General features: G+C 44.9%; 1 protein-coding gene across 6 annotated transcripts in view; it reads left to right on the top strand.

Annotated features, from left to right (window-relative positions):
• Positions 1-19,894, top strand: part of GAS7 (growth arrest specific 7) — a 161,906-nt gene that overhangs the window by 28,438 nt on the left and 113,574 nt on the right. Inside the window, exon 1 of one of the 6 annotated variants that reach the window (XM_073579767.1) lies at positions 3,116-3,246. The exons of 4 other annotated variants lie outside the window; for them this stretch is intronic. The gene's annotated coding sequence lies outside the window, so the exon portion shown is untranslated. Of the gene's footprint in view, positions 1-3,115; positions 3,247-12,019; positions 12,160-19,894 lie in introns of those variants that run through there. One more of the 6 variants, XM_073579768.1, reaches the window with a different exon arrangement.

The raw sequence follows: 19,894 nt of genomic DNA, 5'->3' as shown, positions 1-19,894 counted from the left end.
ACAGGAGGAGTGGTACTGTGCAGCGTATATATACAGGAGGAGTGGTACTGTACAGTGTATATATACAGGAGGAGTGGTACTGTGCAGCGTATATATACAGGACAGGAGGGGTGCTGTGCAGCGTATATATACAGGACAGGAGGGGTGGGACTGTGCAGTGTATATACAGGAGGAGTGGGACTGTGCAGTGTATATATACAGGAGGAGTGGTACTGTACAGTGTATATATACAGGAGGAGTGGTACTGTGCAGCGTATATATACAGGACAGGAGGGGTGCTGTGCAGCGTATATATACAGGACAGGAGGGGTGGGACTGTGCAGTGTATATACAGTAGGAGTGGGACTGTGCAGTGTATATATACAGGAGGAGTGGTACTGTGCAGTGTATATACAGGAGGAGTGGTACTGTACAGTGTATATATACAGGAGGAGTGGTGCTGTGCAGTGTATATATACAGGACAGGAGTGGTGCTGTGCAGTGTATATATACAGGAGGAGTGGTACTGTACAGTGTATATATACAGGAGGAGTGGTGCTGTGCAGTGTATATATACAGGAGGAGTGGTACTGTGCAGTGTATATATACAGGAGGAGTGGTACTGTGCAGTGTATATATACAGGAGGAGTGGTACTGTGCAGCGTATATATACAGGACAGGAGGAGTGGTACTGTGCAGTGTATATACAGGAGGAGTGATGTTGTGCATTGTATATATACAGGAGGAGTGGTGCTGTGCAGTGTATATACACAGGAGGAGTGGTGCTGTGCAGTGTATATATACAGGACAGGAGGGGTGGGACTGTGCAGTGTATATACAGGAGGAGTGGTGCTGTGCATTGTATATATACAGGAGGAGTGGTGCTGTGCAGTGTATATACACAGGAGGAGTGGTGCTGTGCAGTGTATATACACAGGAGGAGTGGTACTGTGCAGTGTATATATACAGGAGGAGTGGTACTGTGCAGTGTATATACAGGAGGAGTGGTACTGTACAGTGTATATATACAGGAGGAGTGGTACTGTGCAGTGTATATATACAGGAGGAGTGGTACTGTGCAGCGTATATATACAGGACAGGAGGAGTGGTACTGTGCAGTGTATATACAGGAGGAGTGATGCTGTGCATTGTATATATACAGGAGGAGTGGTACTGTGCAGCGTATATATACAGGACAGGAGGGGTGGGACTGTGCAGTGTATATACAGGAGGAGTGGTACTGTGCAGCGTATATATACAGGACAGGAGGGGTGGGACTGTGCAGTGTATATATACAGGAGGAGTGGGACTGTGCAGTGTATATATACAGGAGGAGTGGTACTGTGCAGTGTATATACAGGAGGAGTGGTACTGTACAGTGTATATATACAGGAGGAGTGGTACTGTGCAGCGTATATATACAGGACAGGAGGGGTGCTGTGCAGTGTAGATATACAGGACAGGAGGGGTGGGACTGTGCAGTGTATATACAGGAGGAGTGGGACTGTGCAGTGTATATACAGGAGGAGTGGGACTGTGCAGTGTATATATACAGGAGGAGTGGTACTGTGCAGTGTATATACAGGAGGAGTGGTACTGTACAGTGTATATATACAGGAGGAGTGGTGCTGTGCAGTGTATATATACAGGAGGAGTGGTGCTGTGCAGTGTATATACACAGGAGGAGTGGTACTGTGCGGTGTATATATACAGGACGAGTGGTGCTGTGCGGTGTATATACACAGGAGGAGTGGTACTGTGCAGTGTATATATACAGGAGGAGTGGTACTGTGCAGTGTATATACAGGAGGAGTGGTACTGTACAGTGTATATATACAGGAGGAGTGGTACTGTGCAGTGTATATATACAGGAGGAGTGGTACTGTGCAGCGTATATATACAGGACAGGAGGAGTGGTACTGTGCAGTGTATATACAGGAGGAGTGATGCTGTGCAGTGTATATATACAGGAGGAGTGGTACTGTGCAGCGTATATATACAGGACAGGAGGGGTGGGACTGTGCAGTGTATATACAGGAGGAGTGGTGCTGTGCATTGTATATATACAGGAGGAGTGGTACTGTGCAGCGTATATATACAGGAGGAGTGGTACTGTGCAGCGTATATATACAGGAGGAGTGGTACTGTGCAGTGTATATATACAGGACAGGAGGGGTGGGACTGTGCAGTGTATATACAGGAGGAGTGGTGCTGTGCATTGTATATATACAGGAGGAGTGGTACTGTGCAGTGTATATACAGGAGGAGTGGTACTGTGCAGTGTATATATACAGGACAGGAGGAGTGGTGCTGTGCAGCGTATATATACAGGAGGAGTGGTACTGTGCAGTGTATATGCAGGAGGAGTGGTACTGTGCAGTGTATATGCAGGAGGAGTGGTACTGTGCAGTGTATATATACAGGACAGGAGGAGTGGTGCTGTGCAGCGTATATATACAGGACAGGAGGAGTGGTGTTGTGCATTGTATATATACAGGACAGGAGGAGTGGTACTGTGCAGCGTATATATACAGGAGGAGTGGTACTGTGCAGTGTATATACAGGAGGAGTGGTACTGTGCAGTGTATATATACAGGACAGGAGGAGTGGTGCTGTGCAGTGTATATATACAGGACAGGAGGAGTGGTGCTGTGCATTGTATATATACAGGAGGAGTGGTACTGTGCAGCGTATATATACAGGACAGGAGGGGTGGGACTGTGCAGTGTATATACAGGAGGGGTGGGACTGTGCAGTGTATATATACAGGAGGAGTGGTACTGTGCAGCGTATATATACAGGACAGGAGGGGTGGGACTGTGCAGTGTATATACAGGAGGAGTGGTACTGTGCAGTGTATATATACAGGAGGAGTGGTACTGTGGAGGATCCATAGTTACTAGTCCCGGGTATTTCCTGGTATCTGCTGATTGCTCCTCTGTCACTCGCTCGTTGTCTCTCCCTGTTACATTGTTAGCTATGGCTTTGTCCTTCAGAGATCTTCTTTTTCTCGCAGAGCGAGTGGCTGACGCATCTTCCCCGCACTTACCGCGCAGCCCACGAGTGACTAGTGATAAGCACAGTAAGATCCAGCGGTGATGGACCCCACAGGCCGTGTGTAAGGCTTCTTTCACACATCCGTCTTTTGTACTCCGGCGCCGTGTGATGAAAAGCCGAAGTCGCGGATCCGGGATGTGCCGCTGACACCGGATTCCTTTCCGTGGCCGGATACGGTGTTGCTCAGATTTAAAGGAGCATCGCGCACAGGTATGGTCTGGAGAGAGAGACAAAAACGCTGCCGCATCTTGCAGGGTTGGGCTACTTTCAGACTTCAGTTTTTCTGGCGAAAAATGTAAAAGCCGCCACCGGATTCGGCTTTTTTGCCATAGACTAGCATTATCGCAGCATTGCGCCTGATGGAAAAGAACGTTCCCTGCTACGTTTTTTCAACATGACGCATCGGCACTTTGCGGCGGATCCGGGAAAAACCAGACGCGCCACTTCATAATGCGGCGTAATCCGGCAACAATATATCCCGATGGGGAAAAAGACGGATCCGGCACGACATATCGCGGAATCCGGTTTGGGACATTTTCGCCGCACTCCGCCGGATCCCAAAAGCTGGATGTGTGAAAGTAGCCTAAGCCATAGGTCCAGCAGGGGGCAGAGTCTCTGCTTTGTGTAATTCCCAGTAATACTCATAATTCCGCCATTAGTCACTGTCTCCCACATAGCGGGTCTGGGTGTAGTAGGAGTACCTATCCTGCTGTCGCATTTAATTACTGTATGTAATTGGGTTTAGGCCGGGGTTGTGCGTGATATACATTAAGTGGGGGCGGGGCCTGTGAGCAAATAAAACTTCCTAACACACAGTTTAGATGAGATGGATCCGCTAAGGATTAGTTCTGATGATCAGCGCGGACATGAGCTGAAAATGCAGCAAGGGGTGTGCAGGCGGGCGCCCCTGGGCGGCAGAGGAGGGTGTGTAGGCGGGCACCCCTGGGCGGCAGAGGAGGGTGTGTAGGCGGGCGCACCTGGGCGGCAGAGGAGGGTGTGTAGCCGGGCTCCCCTGGGCGGCAGAGGAGGGTGTGTAGCCGGGCACCCCTGGGCGGTAGAGGAGGGTGTGTAGGCGGGCGCCACTGGGCGGTAGAGGAGGGTGTGTAGGCGGGCGCCACTGGGCGGTAGAGGAGGGTGTGTAGGCGGGCGCCCCTGGGCGGCAGAGGAGGGTGTGTAGCCGGGCGCCCCTGGGCGGCAGAGGTGGGTGTGTAGCCGGGCGCCCCTGGGCGGCAGAGGTGGGTGTGTAGCCGGGCGCCCCTGGGCGGCAGAGGAGGGTGTGTAGCCGGGCGCCCCTGGGCGGCAGAGGAGGGTGTGTAGCCGGGCGCCCCTGGGCGGCAGAGGAGGGTGTGTAGCCGGGCGCCCCTGGGCGGCAGAGGAGGGTGTGTAGCCGGGCGCCCCTGGGCGGCAGAGGAGGGTGTGTAGCCGGGCGCCCCTGGGCGGCAGAGGAGGGTGTGTAGCCGGGCGCCCCTGGGCGGCAGAGGAGGGTGTGTAGCCGGGCGCCCCTGGGCGGCAGAGGAGGGTGTGTAGCCGGGCGCCCCTGGGCGGCAGAGGAGGGTGTGTAGCCGGGCGCCCCTGGGCGGCAGAGGTGGGTGTGTAGCCGGGCGCCCCTGGGCGGCAGAGGTGGGTGTGTAGCCGGGCGCCCCTGGGCGGCAGAGGTGGGTGTGTAGCCGGGCGCCCCTGGGCGGCAGAGGCGGGTGTGTAGCCGGGCACCCCTGAAAAGTCCCAGGAGAGACATCAGAGATGCGCGGTGTAGTATCATGTTAACCTAATGTTTAGGAGACCTGAGGGAAGCGCGAAGCTGGAGCTTGGACGGGTGTGTAACACCCTATAAAGCCAAATATGGAGGGTTCTTGAGTAATTTTCGATTTCTTGAGATGATGGTGTGATTAGGAATCTGTGATTAGGGGTGGAGTAACCTGGCTCCGCCCCTGAGGAACCATTATAGTGTTGTGCTCTTTGTTGCTTCTGATGGACGGGTGTAAGCGTTGTGTTGGGTGTTTGTGGCCCCAAATTAGTAATGTCTGAATCTAATGGGAAGGAGGTTCTTCTTTATTTATAATAATCCTGCTATTCTGGTTCTTTGTGACCCGGTGTCCTGACGCCGCCTCATTAATATGGTAATTTATGTGCATCCGTCCATTATCGATGCATAAATAATGAGGCTAAGACAAATGACTTGTGATTGGGCCGTGCCCACCCCGGGGGATGGGATCTGAGCTCAGAGGCGCGCTCCTGAGGACATGGAGGTCGAGCTCGGATACTTTCCTGGCCGGATGAGATACTGCCCTGACTGATCAGTTTTAGCTGTAGGAAGCCATGAGGAGCAGACAAGAGAAGGTGGATACGGTGGTGTATCTAATCCTACCACATGTGATACTGAGCTGATGTATCTCAGCACAGAATTAGATGCATAACTCGGCTACTCTCTGCTGAATATCTAAACCCATGTACCAGAATATATTCTGGTACATGGGCTTAGATACTCAGCAGAGAGTATCATAGGTTAAGATTTAGCAGACGGAATCACTAGTTTTAGGATTAGATACCCAACTCATCCGGTGTGAATGTCTGCTGAGCCACTGTATCTCAGCCTATGATATAGACTGAGCTGTGTATCTAATCCTGCTATGTGGGATACCGTTAGTTGAGCAGTGTATCTAAGCCTGTCATGTATATTGCTGAGCTGTGCATCTAATTCTACTATGTGATGCGACCTGCTGATCTGTGTATCTCAGCCAATGCTATAGGATGAGATGCAGCAGCTCATGATTGGATTAGATATCTTACTTGACAGTAGAAGTGGTACTGTATTGAGCTGTGTATCTAAGCCCTTCATGTGGGATACCATAAGTTGCATCTGATCCCCTGTGTGCTGCTGAGCTGCGTATCTAAGACTCGCATTTCCCTCCCAGGAGCCGTAGCTTGTTCCGTGCTCATTGCTGTTTGCTTTGGCCGTGGCATTTCTCATGTTTGCGCCACTACAGGGTTCTCGGCGCAGATTAACCCTCTGGGAGCTGCTCGCCTCATCTATTACTGGTGGGATGGATCGATGATCCCACCGTGAGGCGTGTGAGTCATCCAGTGCAGCTTCGGGACACTGCGGGGTGAGCCGGCTGCTTACAAGCTGCTTGGAAATAGTTCAAAAAGTTTGGCACGAAAATCTGTGGTATGTGGAATAAAGGAGCTGGAATGACACATTGTAACAGAAACCTGACAGGAAAGGGAAGATGCAGAAAGTGGGAACTGCTCTCCTAAAACTGAAAGCACACCGAAAGACAGGCTCCCCGCCCCGGCACGGCCGAGTGTGCGGGCGGGCGCCCCGGCACGGCCGAGTGTGCAGGCGGGCGCCCCGGCACGGCCGAGTGTGCAGACGGGCTGACAACCCTCCCAAATTCTGAAATGTTTTGGATAGTGCATCGACAGGATTGTCAGCTGTCATGGGATTTAATAGTAAAACTACTTGTATCTACAGGTCCACACCTACGGGCCGATCAACCATGGGGTTAAGGAGTGGCCTCCATACTGTCATCCAAGTGCCCTTGTGTGCTTCTTACCGTCCTGTGATCTGTGTCTATTAGCCTTCCCCAAAGGTTTTTTTTTTTTTTTTTTTATGACCACAGATATCTGACCTTATGATCGAAATTAAATTTCCATAACTCCACCCCTAAGGAACTCTGAATGTTATTCTTCCATATCACAGTGACTGTGGTCGTAAACAAACATATATGCTTTGGTGACACATAGGCTTCTAAGTTCTTCATGGGTGGGTTTATAATTATCTGGTCAAATTGCACAATAACCCCTCCCCTGAGGAACTCGGTAGCCATTTCTCACTGTATTACAAAGCATAGATTTTAGTTTATAGCCACAGTTGGGTATCTGACCATGTAATTGGCTTTAATTACGAAAACCCCACCCATAAGTAACTCCGAAGGTGATTTCCCCCGTATCACAGTGACTGTGGTTATAAAAAATAAAAACAACTTTATTCTTTCTTGCACAGAGGCTTCTAGGTTCTTCAGGGGTGGGGTTATAATTATATCTGGTCCAGTGGTCACATGTCATTATAACCCCACACATAAGTAACTCAGAAGGTGATTCCCCCCTATCATAATGCGGCTGTGGTCATCAAAAACGCTGTATACTTGGATACAGCGGCTTCTAAGATCCTCAGGGGTGGGGTTATGATAGTTACAGCTGAGCACATTTTACCATATGCCCACCCCTGAGGAATCTAGAAGCTATTTCTCTTTCTGTTACAAAGTATAGAAGTTTCTTTATAACCAAAGTAAAAGTTAGACATATGGTCATGTGATCACTTAATTACCATAAGCCCTCCCCTGAGGAGTTCAGAAGGCTTTTGCTCTGAATTACAAAGTATACAATGTCCTATTATCCTCTTGATTTTTTTGTTACTTTGTGTCCCGTCTTAGTCACACTAGAGATCATTACGGTAAATTAACCCCTTATTACCTGGCTGTATCTGGCTCCTATATACTAGAACGCGCTATTATCCATATCATCGTGCAGATGGCGTCACATTATTAGTGTCCTCAAATTACCTCGATAATGACAAGTTACACTGGCTGGGTTATTGTACAATCGCCCGCTGTTATCTGCCATTAGTCTCTGGGCAAATGTCCTAGTGCAGAGGCTGGACGGGCACCAAAGGGATTCCTGCAGAAAAATGCCAAACTTCCCAGAGCAGAGATAAGCGGACAAGGAGAGATTCTGTAATAAGTCCGTCATCACCGCGTGTGCGCAGAAATAAAGGAGCAGCGCGCACACAGTCCGCCATTAATAGGAGCGATAACAAGACACGTTCTGTAAGATGTCTGACTGCAGAGATAAGTGACACATTGTAACGGAGTCACAGTAGTAATAAACCCCTTGGTGGGCAGTATTATAGTAGTTATATTCTTGTACATAGGGGGCAGTATTATAGTAGTTATATTCTTGTACATAGGAGCAGTATTATAGTAGTTATATTCTTGTACATAGGGGGCAGTATTATAGTAGTTATATTCTTGTACATAGAGGCAGTAATATAGTAGTTATATTCTTGTACATAGGGGCAGTAATATAGTAGTTATATTCTTGTACATAGGGGCAGTAATATAGTAGTTATATTCTTGTACATAGGAGCAGTATTATAGTAGTTATATTCTTGTACATAGGAGCAGTATTATAGTAGTTATATTCTTGTACATAGGGGGCAGTATTGTAGTAGTTATATTCTTGTACATAAGGGCAGTATTATAGTAGTTATATTCTTGTACATAGGGGCAGTATTATAGTAGTTATATTCTTGTACATAAGGGTCAGTATTATAGTAGTTATATTCTTGTATATAGGAGCAGTATTATAGTAGTTATATTCTTGTACATAGGAGCAGTATTATAGTAGTTATATTCTTGTACATAGGGGCAGTATTATAGTAGTTATATTCTTGTACATAGGAGCAGTATTATAGTAGTTATATTCTTGTACATAGGGGCAGTATTATAGTAGTTATATTCTTGTATATAGGGGGCAGTATTATAGTAGTTATATTCTTGTACATAGGAGCAGTATTATAGTAGTTATATTCCTGTACATAGGGGCAGTATTATAGTAGTTATATTCTTGTACATAGGGGCAGTATTATAGTAGTTATATTCTTGTACATAGGGGGCAGTATTGTAGTAGTTATATTCTTGTACATAAGGGCAGTATTATAGTAGTTATATTCTTGTATATAGGGGCAGTATTATAGTAGTTATATTCTTGTACATAGGGGCAGTATTATAGTAGTTATATTCTTGTACATAGGAGCAGTATTATAGTAGTTATATTCTTGTATATAGGGGCAGTATTATAGTAGTTATATTCTTGTACATAGGAGCAGTATTATAGTAGTTATATTCTTGTACATAGGGGCAGTATTATAGTAGTTATATTCTTGTATGTAGGGGGAAGTATTATAGTAGTTATATTCTTGTACATAGGAGCAGTATTATAGTAGTTATATTCTTGTACATAGGGGCAGTATTATAGTAGTTATATTCTTGTACATAGGGGCAGTATTATAGTAGTTATATTCTTGTACATAGGGGCAGTATTATAGTAGTTATATTCTTGTACATAGGAGCAGTATTATAGTAGTTATATTCTTGTACATAGGGGCAGTATTATAGTAGTTATATTCTTGTACATAGGAGCAGTATTATAGTAGTTATATTCTTGTATATAGGGGCAGTATTATAGTAGTTATATTCTTGTACATAGGAGCAGTATTATAGTAGTTATATTCTTGTATATAGGGGCAGTATTATAGTAGTTATATTCTTGTATATAGGGGGCAGTATTATAGTAGTTATATTCTTGTACATAGGAGCAGTATTATAGTAGTTATATTCTTGTACATAGGGGGCAGTATTATAGTAGTTATATTCCTGTACATAGGGGCAGTATTATAGTAGTTATATTCTTGTATATAGGGGCAGTATTATAGTAGTTATATTCTTGTACATAGGAGCAGTATTATAGTAGTTATATTCTTGTACATAGGGGCAGTATTATAGTAGTTATATTCTTGTATATAGGGGGCCTTATTATAGTAGTTATATTCTTGTACATAGGAGCAGTATTATAGTAGTTATATTCTTGTACATAGGGGGCAGTAGTATAGTAGTTATATTCTTGTACATAGGGGGCAGTATTATAGTAGTTATATTCTTGTACATAGGGGCAGTATTATAGTAGTTATATTCTTGTACATAGGAGCAGTATTATAGTAGTTATATTCTTGTACATAGGGCCAGTATTATAGTAGTTATATTCTTGTATATAGGGGCAGTATTATAGTAGTTATATTCTTGTACATAGGAGCAGTATTATAGTAGTTATATTCTTGTACATAGGGCCAGTATTATAGTAGTTATATTCTTGTATATAGGGGCAGTATTATAGTAGTTATATTCTTGTACATAGGAGCAGTATTATAGTAGTTATATTCTTGTACATAGGGGCAGTATTATAGTAGTTATATTCTTGTATGTAGGGGGCAGTATTATAGTAGTTATATTCTTGTACATAGGAGCAGTATTATAGTAGTTATATTCTTGTACATAGGGGGCAGTATTATAGTAGTTATATTCCTGTACATAGGGGCAGTATTATAGTAGTTATATTCTTGTATATAGGGGCAGTATTATAGTAGTTATATTCTTGTACATAGGAGCAGTATTATAGTAGTTATATTCTTGTACATAGGAGCAGTATTATAGTAGTTATATTCTTGTACATAGGGCCAGTATTATAGTAGTTATATTCTTGTATATAGGGGCAGTATTATAGTAGTTATATTCTTGTATATAGGAGCAGTATTATAGTAGTTATATTCTTGTACATAGGAGCAGTATTATAGTAGTTATATTCTTGTACATAGGGGCAGTATTATAGTAGTTATATTCTTGTACATAGGGGCAGTATTATAGTAGTTATATTCTTGTACATAGGAGCAGTATTATAGTAGTTATATTCTTGTATATAGGGGCAGTATTATAGTAGTTATATTCTTGTACATAGGAGCAGTATTATAGTAGTTATATTCTTGTACATAGGGGCAGTATTATAGTAGTTATATTCTTGTATGTAGGGGGAAGTATTATAGTAGTTATATTCTTGTACATAGGAGCAGTATTATAGTAGTTATATTCTTGTACATAGGGGGCAGTATTATAGTAGTTATATTCCTGTACATAGGGGCAGTATTATAGTAGTTATATTCTTGTATATAGGGGCAGTATTATAGTAGTTATATTCTTGTACATAGGAGCAGTATTATAGTAGTTATATTCTTGTACATAGGAGCAGTATTATAGTAGTTATATTCTTGTACATAGGGCCAGTATTATAGTAGTTATATTCTTGTATATAGGGGCAGTATTATAGTAGTTATATTCTTGTATATAGGAGCAGTATTATAGTAGTTATATTCTTGTACATAGGAGCAGTATTATAGTAGTTATATTCTTGTACATAGGGGCAGTATTATAGTAGTTATATTCTTGTACATAGGAGCAGTATTATAGTACTTATATTCTTGTATATAGGGGCAGTATTATAGTAGTTATATTCTTGTACATAGGAGCAGTATTATAGTAGTTATAATACTGCCCCCTATATACAAGAATATAACTACTATAATACTGCCCCTATGTACAAGAATATAGTAGTTATATTCTTGTATATAGGGGGCAGTATTATAGTAGTTATATTCTTGTACATAGGGGGCAGTATTATAGTAGTTATATTCCTGTACATAGGGGCAGTATTATAGTAGTTATATTCTTGTATATAGGGGCAGTATTATAGTAGTTATATTCTTGTACATAGGAGCAGTATTATAGTAGTTATATTCTTGTACATAGGGGCAGTATTATAGTAGTTATATTCTTGTATATAGGGGGCCTTATTATAGTAGTTATATTCTTGTACATAGGAGCAGTATTATAGTAGTTATATTCTTGTATATAGGGGGCAGTATTATAGTAGTTATATTCTTGTACATAGGGGCAGTATTATAGTAGTTATATTCTTGTACATAAGGGGCAGTAGTATAGTAGTTATATTCTTGTACATAGGGGCAGTATTATGGTAGTTATATTCTTGTACATAGGGGGCAGTATTATAGTAGTAATATTCTTGTACATAGGGGGCAGTATTATAGCCGTTATGCTGTTGTACACGGAGGGTAGTACTATGGTGTCTACAGACCTCCTCTTTCAGTGATTTCGCCTGTATTTGGGTGTTTTCTCGCTTTCGCTCATTTGCTGACAGCCGTGACCTTAAACACATTTTCTTCCATAACAAGAGGAATAACAAGCTGTTGCTGCCAACATTTGATTTTACACAGGGAGGATTGTTTGTGGGATGAATCACTCGGGGCCTTTTTATCTTTATTTTGGGCGGGGCAGGGCTGCCGTATTGGGGGATATCGGTGTTGCGTTTGCCGCACACCTTGCAGGTCTCCACTGATTTGTTGATCTGGCAGCTCTTTCGGATTATAGATACATAGGGTTTCCTACACCCCAGGATTGCTCATGGTCGGCTCGGTATGAGGGTGACCCTGCGAGGACGGTATGTTAGCACTCAGTGACTGTTTTATTACTGCGTGGTATGATTGCATTATTTGGGTATTGAGCTGTAGTGGTATTTTGGCACAGGTATCAGTCTTCTTTTGTGTTACCCACTGTATGGCGGTAATATTTGAGTTTTGTGGGGTTTTTTCTTTTTTTTTGTTGTATGTATGTTTTTATTTGGTTGTTGAGTTGAAGTATTATGTGTGAAATATACTGTAGTGCTGTGTATGCATTGTATGGCGGTTTTATGTGTGCACTGTATTGCGGTATTGTGTGTGCACTGTATGGCAGCTTTAGGTAGGCACTGTATGGCGGTGTTATGTAGCTGCTTTATTGTGGTTTTAGGTAGGCACTGTATGGCGGTGTTATGTAGGCACTGTATGGCGGTGTTATGTAGGCACTGTATGGCGGTGTTATGTAGGCACTGTATGGCGGTGTTATGTAGGCACTGTATGGCGGTGTTATGTAGGCACTGTATGGCGGTGTTATGTAGGCACTGTATGGCGGTGTTATGTAGGCACTATATGGCGGTGTTATGTAGGCACTGTATGGCGGTGTTATGTAGGCACTGTATGGCGGTGTTATGTAGGCACTGTATGGCGGTGTTATGTAGGCACTGTATGGCGGTTTTATGCTGGAGCTGTTTGGCGGTATTATGAAGACGCTGTATTCTTTAGACGCTGTGTGGCGGTATAATGTGTGCACTGTATGTCGGTATTATTTAGGTTTTTCATTACACCCTTCTGATCTCACAGATGAATTTTCACTGATTTCATTTATAAATCTTCATAATGACTAGAGCGGTGTCCTCGGCCCTTTTGTCAGATGACGATTTCTTCGTCGCTCATGAGGAAGTTTCTCTGGTGGATACGAAGAATTTGGGAAGGAAGTGGCTGACCAGCGGTGGAGGCCGAGCAGTTGCTGTCGTAATCCTCATTCTGTGGTCTGTTCTCAGGGACCAGAACACGAACCGTCAGATGGAGGAGACAGGAGGTAGCAGGGGTAGGGGGCTGACATCCTCAGATTTGAGGCCCCTCATATATCCCCCCCGGGGAGAGCGCGGAACAATCGCAGCAGGATGCAGCGCAGGTTATAGGGGCGAAACCCGAAAATAACCCGCAACGGCCAATGTCATCTCCTGTCATTGGGCAATGGTTACTTCAAGTGACCAAAAATAATACCCAGAATCCCCCACCGAGCCGTGTATCTAATCCTCTCCTGTGCGATACTGACTGCTGAGCTGTGTATCTAATCCTCTCCTGTGCGATACTGACTGCTGAGCCGTGTATCTAATCCTCTCCTGTGCGATACTGACTGCTGAGCCGTGTATCTAATCCTCTCCTGTGTGACACTGACTGCTGAGCTGTGTATCTAATCCTCTCGTGTGATACTGACTGCTGAGCCGTGTATCTAATCCTCTCCTGTGTGACACTGACTGCTGAGCTGTGTATCTAATCCTATCCTGTGATACTGACTGCTGAGCTGTGTATCTAATCCTGTCCTGTGTGATACTGACTGCTGAGCCATGTATCTAATCCTGTCCTGTGTGATACTGACTGCTGAGCCATGTATCTAATCCTGTCCTGTGTGATACTGACTGCTGAGCCATGTATCTAATCCTCTCCTGTGTGATACTGACTGCTGAGCCGTGTATCTAATCCTCTCCTGTGTGATACTAACTGCTGAGCCGTGTATCTAATCCTCTCCTGTGTGATACTGTCTGCTGAGCCGTGTATCTAATCCTCTCCTGTGTGATACTGTCTGCTGAGCCGTGTATCTAATCCTCTCCTGTGTGATACTGTCTCCTGAGCTGTGTATCTAATCCTGTCCTGTGTGATACTGACTGCTGAGCCGTGTATCTAATCCTGTCCTGTGTGATACTGACTGCTGAGCCGTGTATCTAATCCTATCCTGGGTGATACTGACTGCTGAGCCGTGTATCTAATCCTGTCCTGTGTGATACTGACTGCTGAGCCGTGTATCTAATCCTGTCCTGTGTGATAGTGACTGCTGAGCCGTGTAGCTAATCCGTGTGACACAGCTGTGGCTTTGCTCCTTGTGGTTGGGACGATGAGGCTTCGGTTCCCGTTTCTCGGCCTCAGTGCTGCTGGGGTTTGTGGTTCTTCTCGCTCTGTCGTCACTTCTGCCTTTTTCTGATTTTGGCCATATTGTCACTGAAGGGAAAACAAAAAGATTCAGCGCAAACGTGAAACTCTGAGGTCGTGTCAGCACCGAAGCGTTGTAAGAGTGATTAGTCATACAGAGCCTTGAAAAAGTTTTCACACCCCGTGAACTTTTCCACATTTTTTACATCCACAAACTTAAATGTATTTTTGGGGATTTTCTGTGATACCGACACAAAATAACAATTATTGGTGTGTGTACAGGAAATGAGACAGGGTGTACTAAATATTTTACAAATCTACATCTGAACATTGTTCTGTGCATTATTATTCACCCTCTGTAGTCTGATGCCCCTAAATAAAATCCTGAGTATCCAATCGCCTCTAGAAGTGACATCATTAGTACATTGCATCCCCCCTGGGTGTCATTTCTTTTCGGTAGAACTACAGCTCATCTGTGATGACCTCAGAGGTTTGTGTGAGAATGATAGAGATCACGCACCATCATGAAAACCAGGGAGCCCACCAGACAGGTCAGGGATAAAGTGGTGGAGAAGAGGAAAGCAGGGTTAGGTTGTGGAGAAGAGGAAAGCAGGGTTAGGTTGTGGAGAAGAGGAAAGCAGGGTTAGGTTGTGGAGAAGAGGAAAGCAGGGTTTGGTTGTGGAGAAGAGGAAAGCAGGGTTTGGTTGGAGAAAAGAGGAATGCAGGGTTTGGTTGTGGAGAAGAGGAATGCAGGGTTTGATTGCGGAAAAGGGGAAAGCAGGGTTAGGTTATTAAAAAAAAAAAAAAAAATAGTAGCCCAAGAACTTATAGGCTAAATGCTATATGTGACAAAAAACGAACTCTGCACATTACCCTGAAAACACCATCCCCACCATCACACATGATGGAGGCAGCATCCAGCTGAGGATAAGCTTTTCTTCAGCAGAGGCAGGGAAGCTGGTCAAAGAAGATGCATGGAACTAAATACAGGGCAATCTTGGAGGAAAATCTGTTGGAGGCATTTAAAAATGTGGAAAAAGTTCACGGGGTTTGGAGACTTTTTCCGGGTACTGTATGATGTGATGGGAGGTTGTAACAGGGGCCGGTGACTATAATCTTGGTTGTATTTTATGGAGGAAACGATTCCAACAAACAGAAAGGTTTAACACAATTCTCAGCCCACGGTGGAGTTCCCCTTTAAGTGAGGAAAAGCTATGTGCTATGACACCAAAAGGACAGAGTTGCAATACCATCCATGGACAAGGGAGGAGCTGCGGTTGGATCAAAGCAATTTTGTTTCTGTAATCTGACACTACCCCTTTAAGGAAGCGTGTGGAGTCTGTGCTGGTTAGAGCCCCACTTTAATTCCAGTAGTAGCCCAGTCCTGATTCAGCAGGATGTGAGCGGCTGCTTCCTGTCCTGCTGTGGTGGGAAGTTCAGAGATCACTCCCAGCGCAACATCATGTGCAGATCCAGAAACGTCCAGCTGCTGTCCTGTGTCGACCCTGGACAGCAGCAAATATGGGGCTTGTAACATTTGTTTCCAATGTAGACAATGCTCTGTGAGCTGAATATCCAGGAGGATACATTGTATCCAGTATAGACGATGCTCTGTGAGATGAATATCCAGGGAGATACATTGTATCCAGTATAGACGATGCCCTGTGAGCTGAATATCCAGGAAGATGCATTGTATCCAGTGTAGACAATGCTCTGTGAGCTGAATATCCAGGAAGATACGTTGTATCCAGTAAAGACAATGCTCTGTGAACTGAATATCCAGGGAGATATGTTGTATCCAGTGTAGACAATGCTCTGTGAGCTGAATATCCAGGGAGATACGTTGTATCCAGTGTAGACAATGCTCTGTGAGCTGAATATCCAGGGATATACATTGTATCCAGTGTAGACAATGCTCTGTGAGCTGAATATCCAGGAGGATACATTGTATCCAGTGTAGACAATGCTCTGTGAGCTGAATATCCAGAGAGATATATTGTATCCAGTATAGACAATGCTCTGTGAGTTGAATATCCAGGGATATACATTGTATCCAGTGTAGACAATGCTCTGTGAGCTGAATATCCAGAGAGATATATTGTATCCAGTATAGACAATGCTCTGTGAGTTGAATATCCAGGGATATACATTGTATCCAGTGTAGACAATGCTCTGTGAGTAAAATACCCCAGAAGATATATTGTATCCAGTGTAGACAATGCTCTGTGAGCTGAATATCCAGGGAGATTCATTGTATCCAGTGTAGACAATGCTCTGTGAGCTGAATATCCAGGAAGATACATTGTATCCAGTGTAGACAATGCTCTGTGAGCTGAATATCCAGCGAGATACACTGTATCCAGTGTAGACAATGCTCTGTGAGTAACATACCCCAGAAGATACATTGTATCCAGTGTAGACAATGTTCTGCGAGTAACATACCACAGAAGATAGTGTATCCAGTCTAGACAATGCTCTGTGAGTAAAATAGCCCCAGAAGATATATTGTATCCAGTGTAGACAATGCTCTGAGTGAAAAATCCCAGAATACATTGTAAAAGATAAGTTGTATCCATTGTAGACCATGCTCTGTGAGTAAATATCCCAGAAGATACATTATACCCAGTGTAAACCGTGCTCTGTGAGTAAATATCCCAGAAGATACATTATACCCAGTGTAGACCATGCTCTGTGAGTAAATATCCCAGAAGATACATTATACCCAGTGTAGACCATGCTCTGTGAGTAAATATCCCAGAAGATACATTGTACCCAGTGTAGACCATGCTCTGTGAGTACATATCCTAGAAGATACATTATACCCAGTGTAGACCATGCTCTGTCAGTAAATATCCCAGAAGATACATTGTATCCATTCATCCACCTGTGAAGCTGCTACAATTGTGAGGAGCAGGACTGCAGAGCATGGGCCGGGGGTGTGTTTAGATGCTGGGATATGGAAGACTGAGATACCCCAGAGCCCTCGTCTGTGGGGTAAGCAGGGCCATTATTACGTTGTTACGCCCCGTGGCGGGGCTGGGGGATCAGAACATGCAGGAATGTGAAGAGCGGAGAAATAATAGGAAATTGTTCTCCGTGTTGTGAAATCTCAGGATCTAGAAAGAGTGAGCTCATGGGGCGACCAGTTCCCAAACTGCTGCCAGTGACTCACTAGGTAAACAGCGCGCCTGCCGCACCCGGTGGCCGATGGAGGTGCAGAAATACTGTGGATATCAGTCCTAGGGGTGGGGCTGACAACCCCTGACACATGAACCTGGACCGGGTGTCAGCAGAGGTAGATGAGGTGTGGGGTCTATTCTGCATCACGTCCATATACTGCTGACCCGAAACATCTCCAGATATGCCGCAATCCGAGATTTGAAGGAGAAAACCTTCCTGTCATCTAGGGATCGTCCCCCACAACTACCCTGCACAGTGCCACCTTCTCCTCTCCTGTGTGTATACCCTGCACAGTGCCAGCTTGTCCTCTCCTCTGTGTATACCCTGCACAGTGCCTCCTTGTCCTCTCCTCTGTGTATGCCCTGCACAGTGCCACCTTCTCCTCTCCTGTGTGTATACCCTGCACAGTGCCACCTTCTCCTCTCCTGTGTGTATACCCTGCACAGTGCCACCTTCTCCTCTCCTGTGTGTATACCCTGCACAGTGCCACCTTCTCCTCTCCTGTGTGTATACCCTGCACAGTGCCACCTTCTCCTCTCCTGTGTGTATACCCTGCACAGTGCCTCCTTCTCCTCTCCTGTGTGTATACACTGCACAGTGCCACCTTCTCCTCTCCTGTGTGTATACCCTGCACAGTGCCACCTTCTCCTCTCCTGTGTGTATACACTGCACAGTGCCACCTTCTCCTCTCCTGTGTGTATACCCTGCACAGTGCCTCCTTCTCCTCTCCTCTGTGTATACCCTGCACAGTGCCTCCTTCTCCTCTCCTGTGTGTATACACTGCACAGTGCCACCTTCTCCTCTCCTGTGTGTATACACTGCACAGTGCCACCTTCTCCTCTCCTGTGTGTATACCCTGCACAGTGCCACCTTCTCCTCTCCTGTGTGTATACCCTGCACAGTGCCTCCTTCTCCTCTCCTGTGTGTATACCCTGCACAGTGCCTCCTTCTCCTCTCCTCTGTGTATACCCTGCACAGTGCCACCTTCTCCTCTCCTGTGTGTATACCCTGCACAGTGCCACCTTCTCCTCTCCTGTGTGTATACCCTGCACAGTGCCTCCTTCTCTCCTGTGTGTATACACTGCACAGTGCCACCTTCTCCTCTCCTGTGTATACACTGCACAGTCCCACTCCTCCTGTATATATACACTGCACAGTCCCACTCCTCCTGTCCTGTATATACACTGCACAGTACCACTCCTCCTGTATATATACACTGCACAGTACCACTCCTCTGTATATATACACTGCACAGCACCACTCCTGTATATATACACTGCACAGCACCACTCCTGTCCTGTATATATACACTGCACAGTACCACTCCTCCTGTCCTGTATATATACACTGCACAGTACCACTCCTCCTGTCCTGTATATATATACACTGCACAGTACCGCCCATCCTGTCCTGTATATATACACTGCACAGCACCACTCCTCCTGTATATACACACTGCACAGTACCACTCCTGTATATATACACTGCACAGTACCACTCCTCCTGTCCTGTATATATACACTGCACAGCACCACTCCTCCTGTATATATACACTGCACAGTATCACTCCTCCTGTGTATATATACACTGCACAGCACCACTCCTCCTGTCCTGTATATATACACTGCACAGCACCACTCATCCTGTCCTGTATATATACACTGCACAGTACCACTCCTCCTGTATATATACACTGCACAGTACCACTCCTCCTGTATATATACTTTGCACAGTACCACTCCTGTATATATACACTGCACAGTACCACTCCTCCTGTCCTGTATATATATACACTGCACAGTACCACTCTTCCTGTATATATACACTGCACAGTACCACTCCTCCTGTATGTATACACTGCACAGCACCACTCCTCCTGTCCTGTATATATACACTGCACAGCACCACTCCTCCTGTATATATACACTGCACAGCACCACTCCTCCTGTCCTGTATATATACACTGCACAGTACCACTCCTCCTGTATATATGCACTGCACAGCACCACTCCTCCTGTCCTGTATATATACACTGCACAGTACCACTCCTCCTGTATATATACACTGCACAGCACCACTCCTCCTGTATATATACACTGCACAGTACCACTCCTCCTGTATATATATACACTGCACAGTATCACTCCTCCTGTGTATCTATACACTGCACAGTACCCCTCCTCCTGTATATATACACTGCACAGTCCCACTCCTACTGTATATATACACTGCACAGTACCACTCCTCCTGTATATATACACTGCACAGTCCCACTCCTCCTGTATATATATACTGCACAGTCCCACTCCTTCTGTATATATACACTGCACAGTATCACTCCTCCTGTATATATACACTGCACAGTATCACTCCTCCTGTATATATACACTGCACAGTACCACTCCTCCTGTATATACACACCGCACAGTACCACTCCACCTGTATATA

This window comes from Dendrobates tinctorius, unplaced genomic scaffold, assembly GCF_039654945.1.
Source record: "Dendrobates tinctorius isolate UK_male_01 unplaced genomic scaffold, ASM3965494v1 ptg000063l, whole genome shotgun sequence".
Lineage (NCBI taxonomy): Eukaryota > Metazoa > Chordata > Amphibia > Anura > Dendrobatidae > Dendrobates > Dendrobates tinctorius.
Note: the sequence above shows the minus strand (reverse complement) of the source record. Positions and strands in the feature narration are given on the sequence as shown.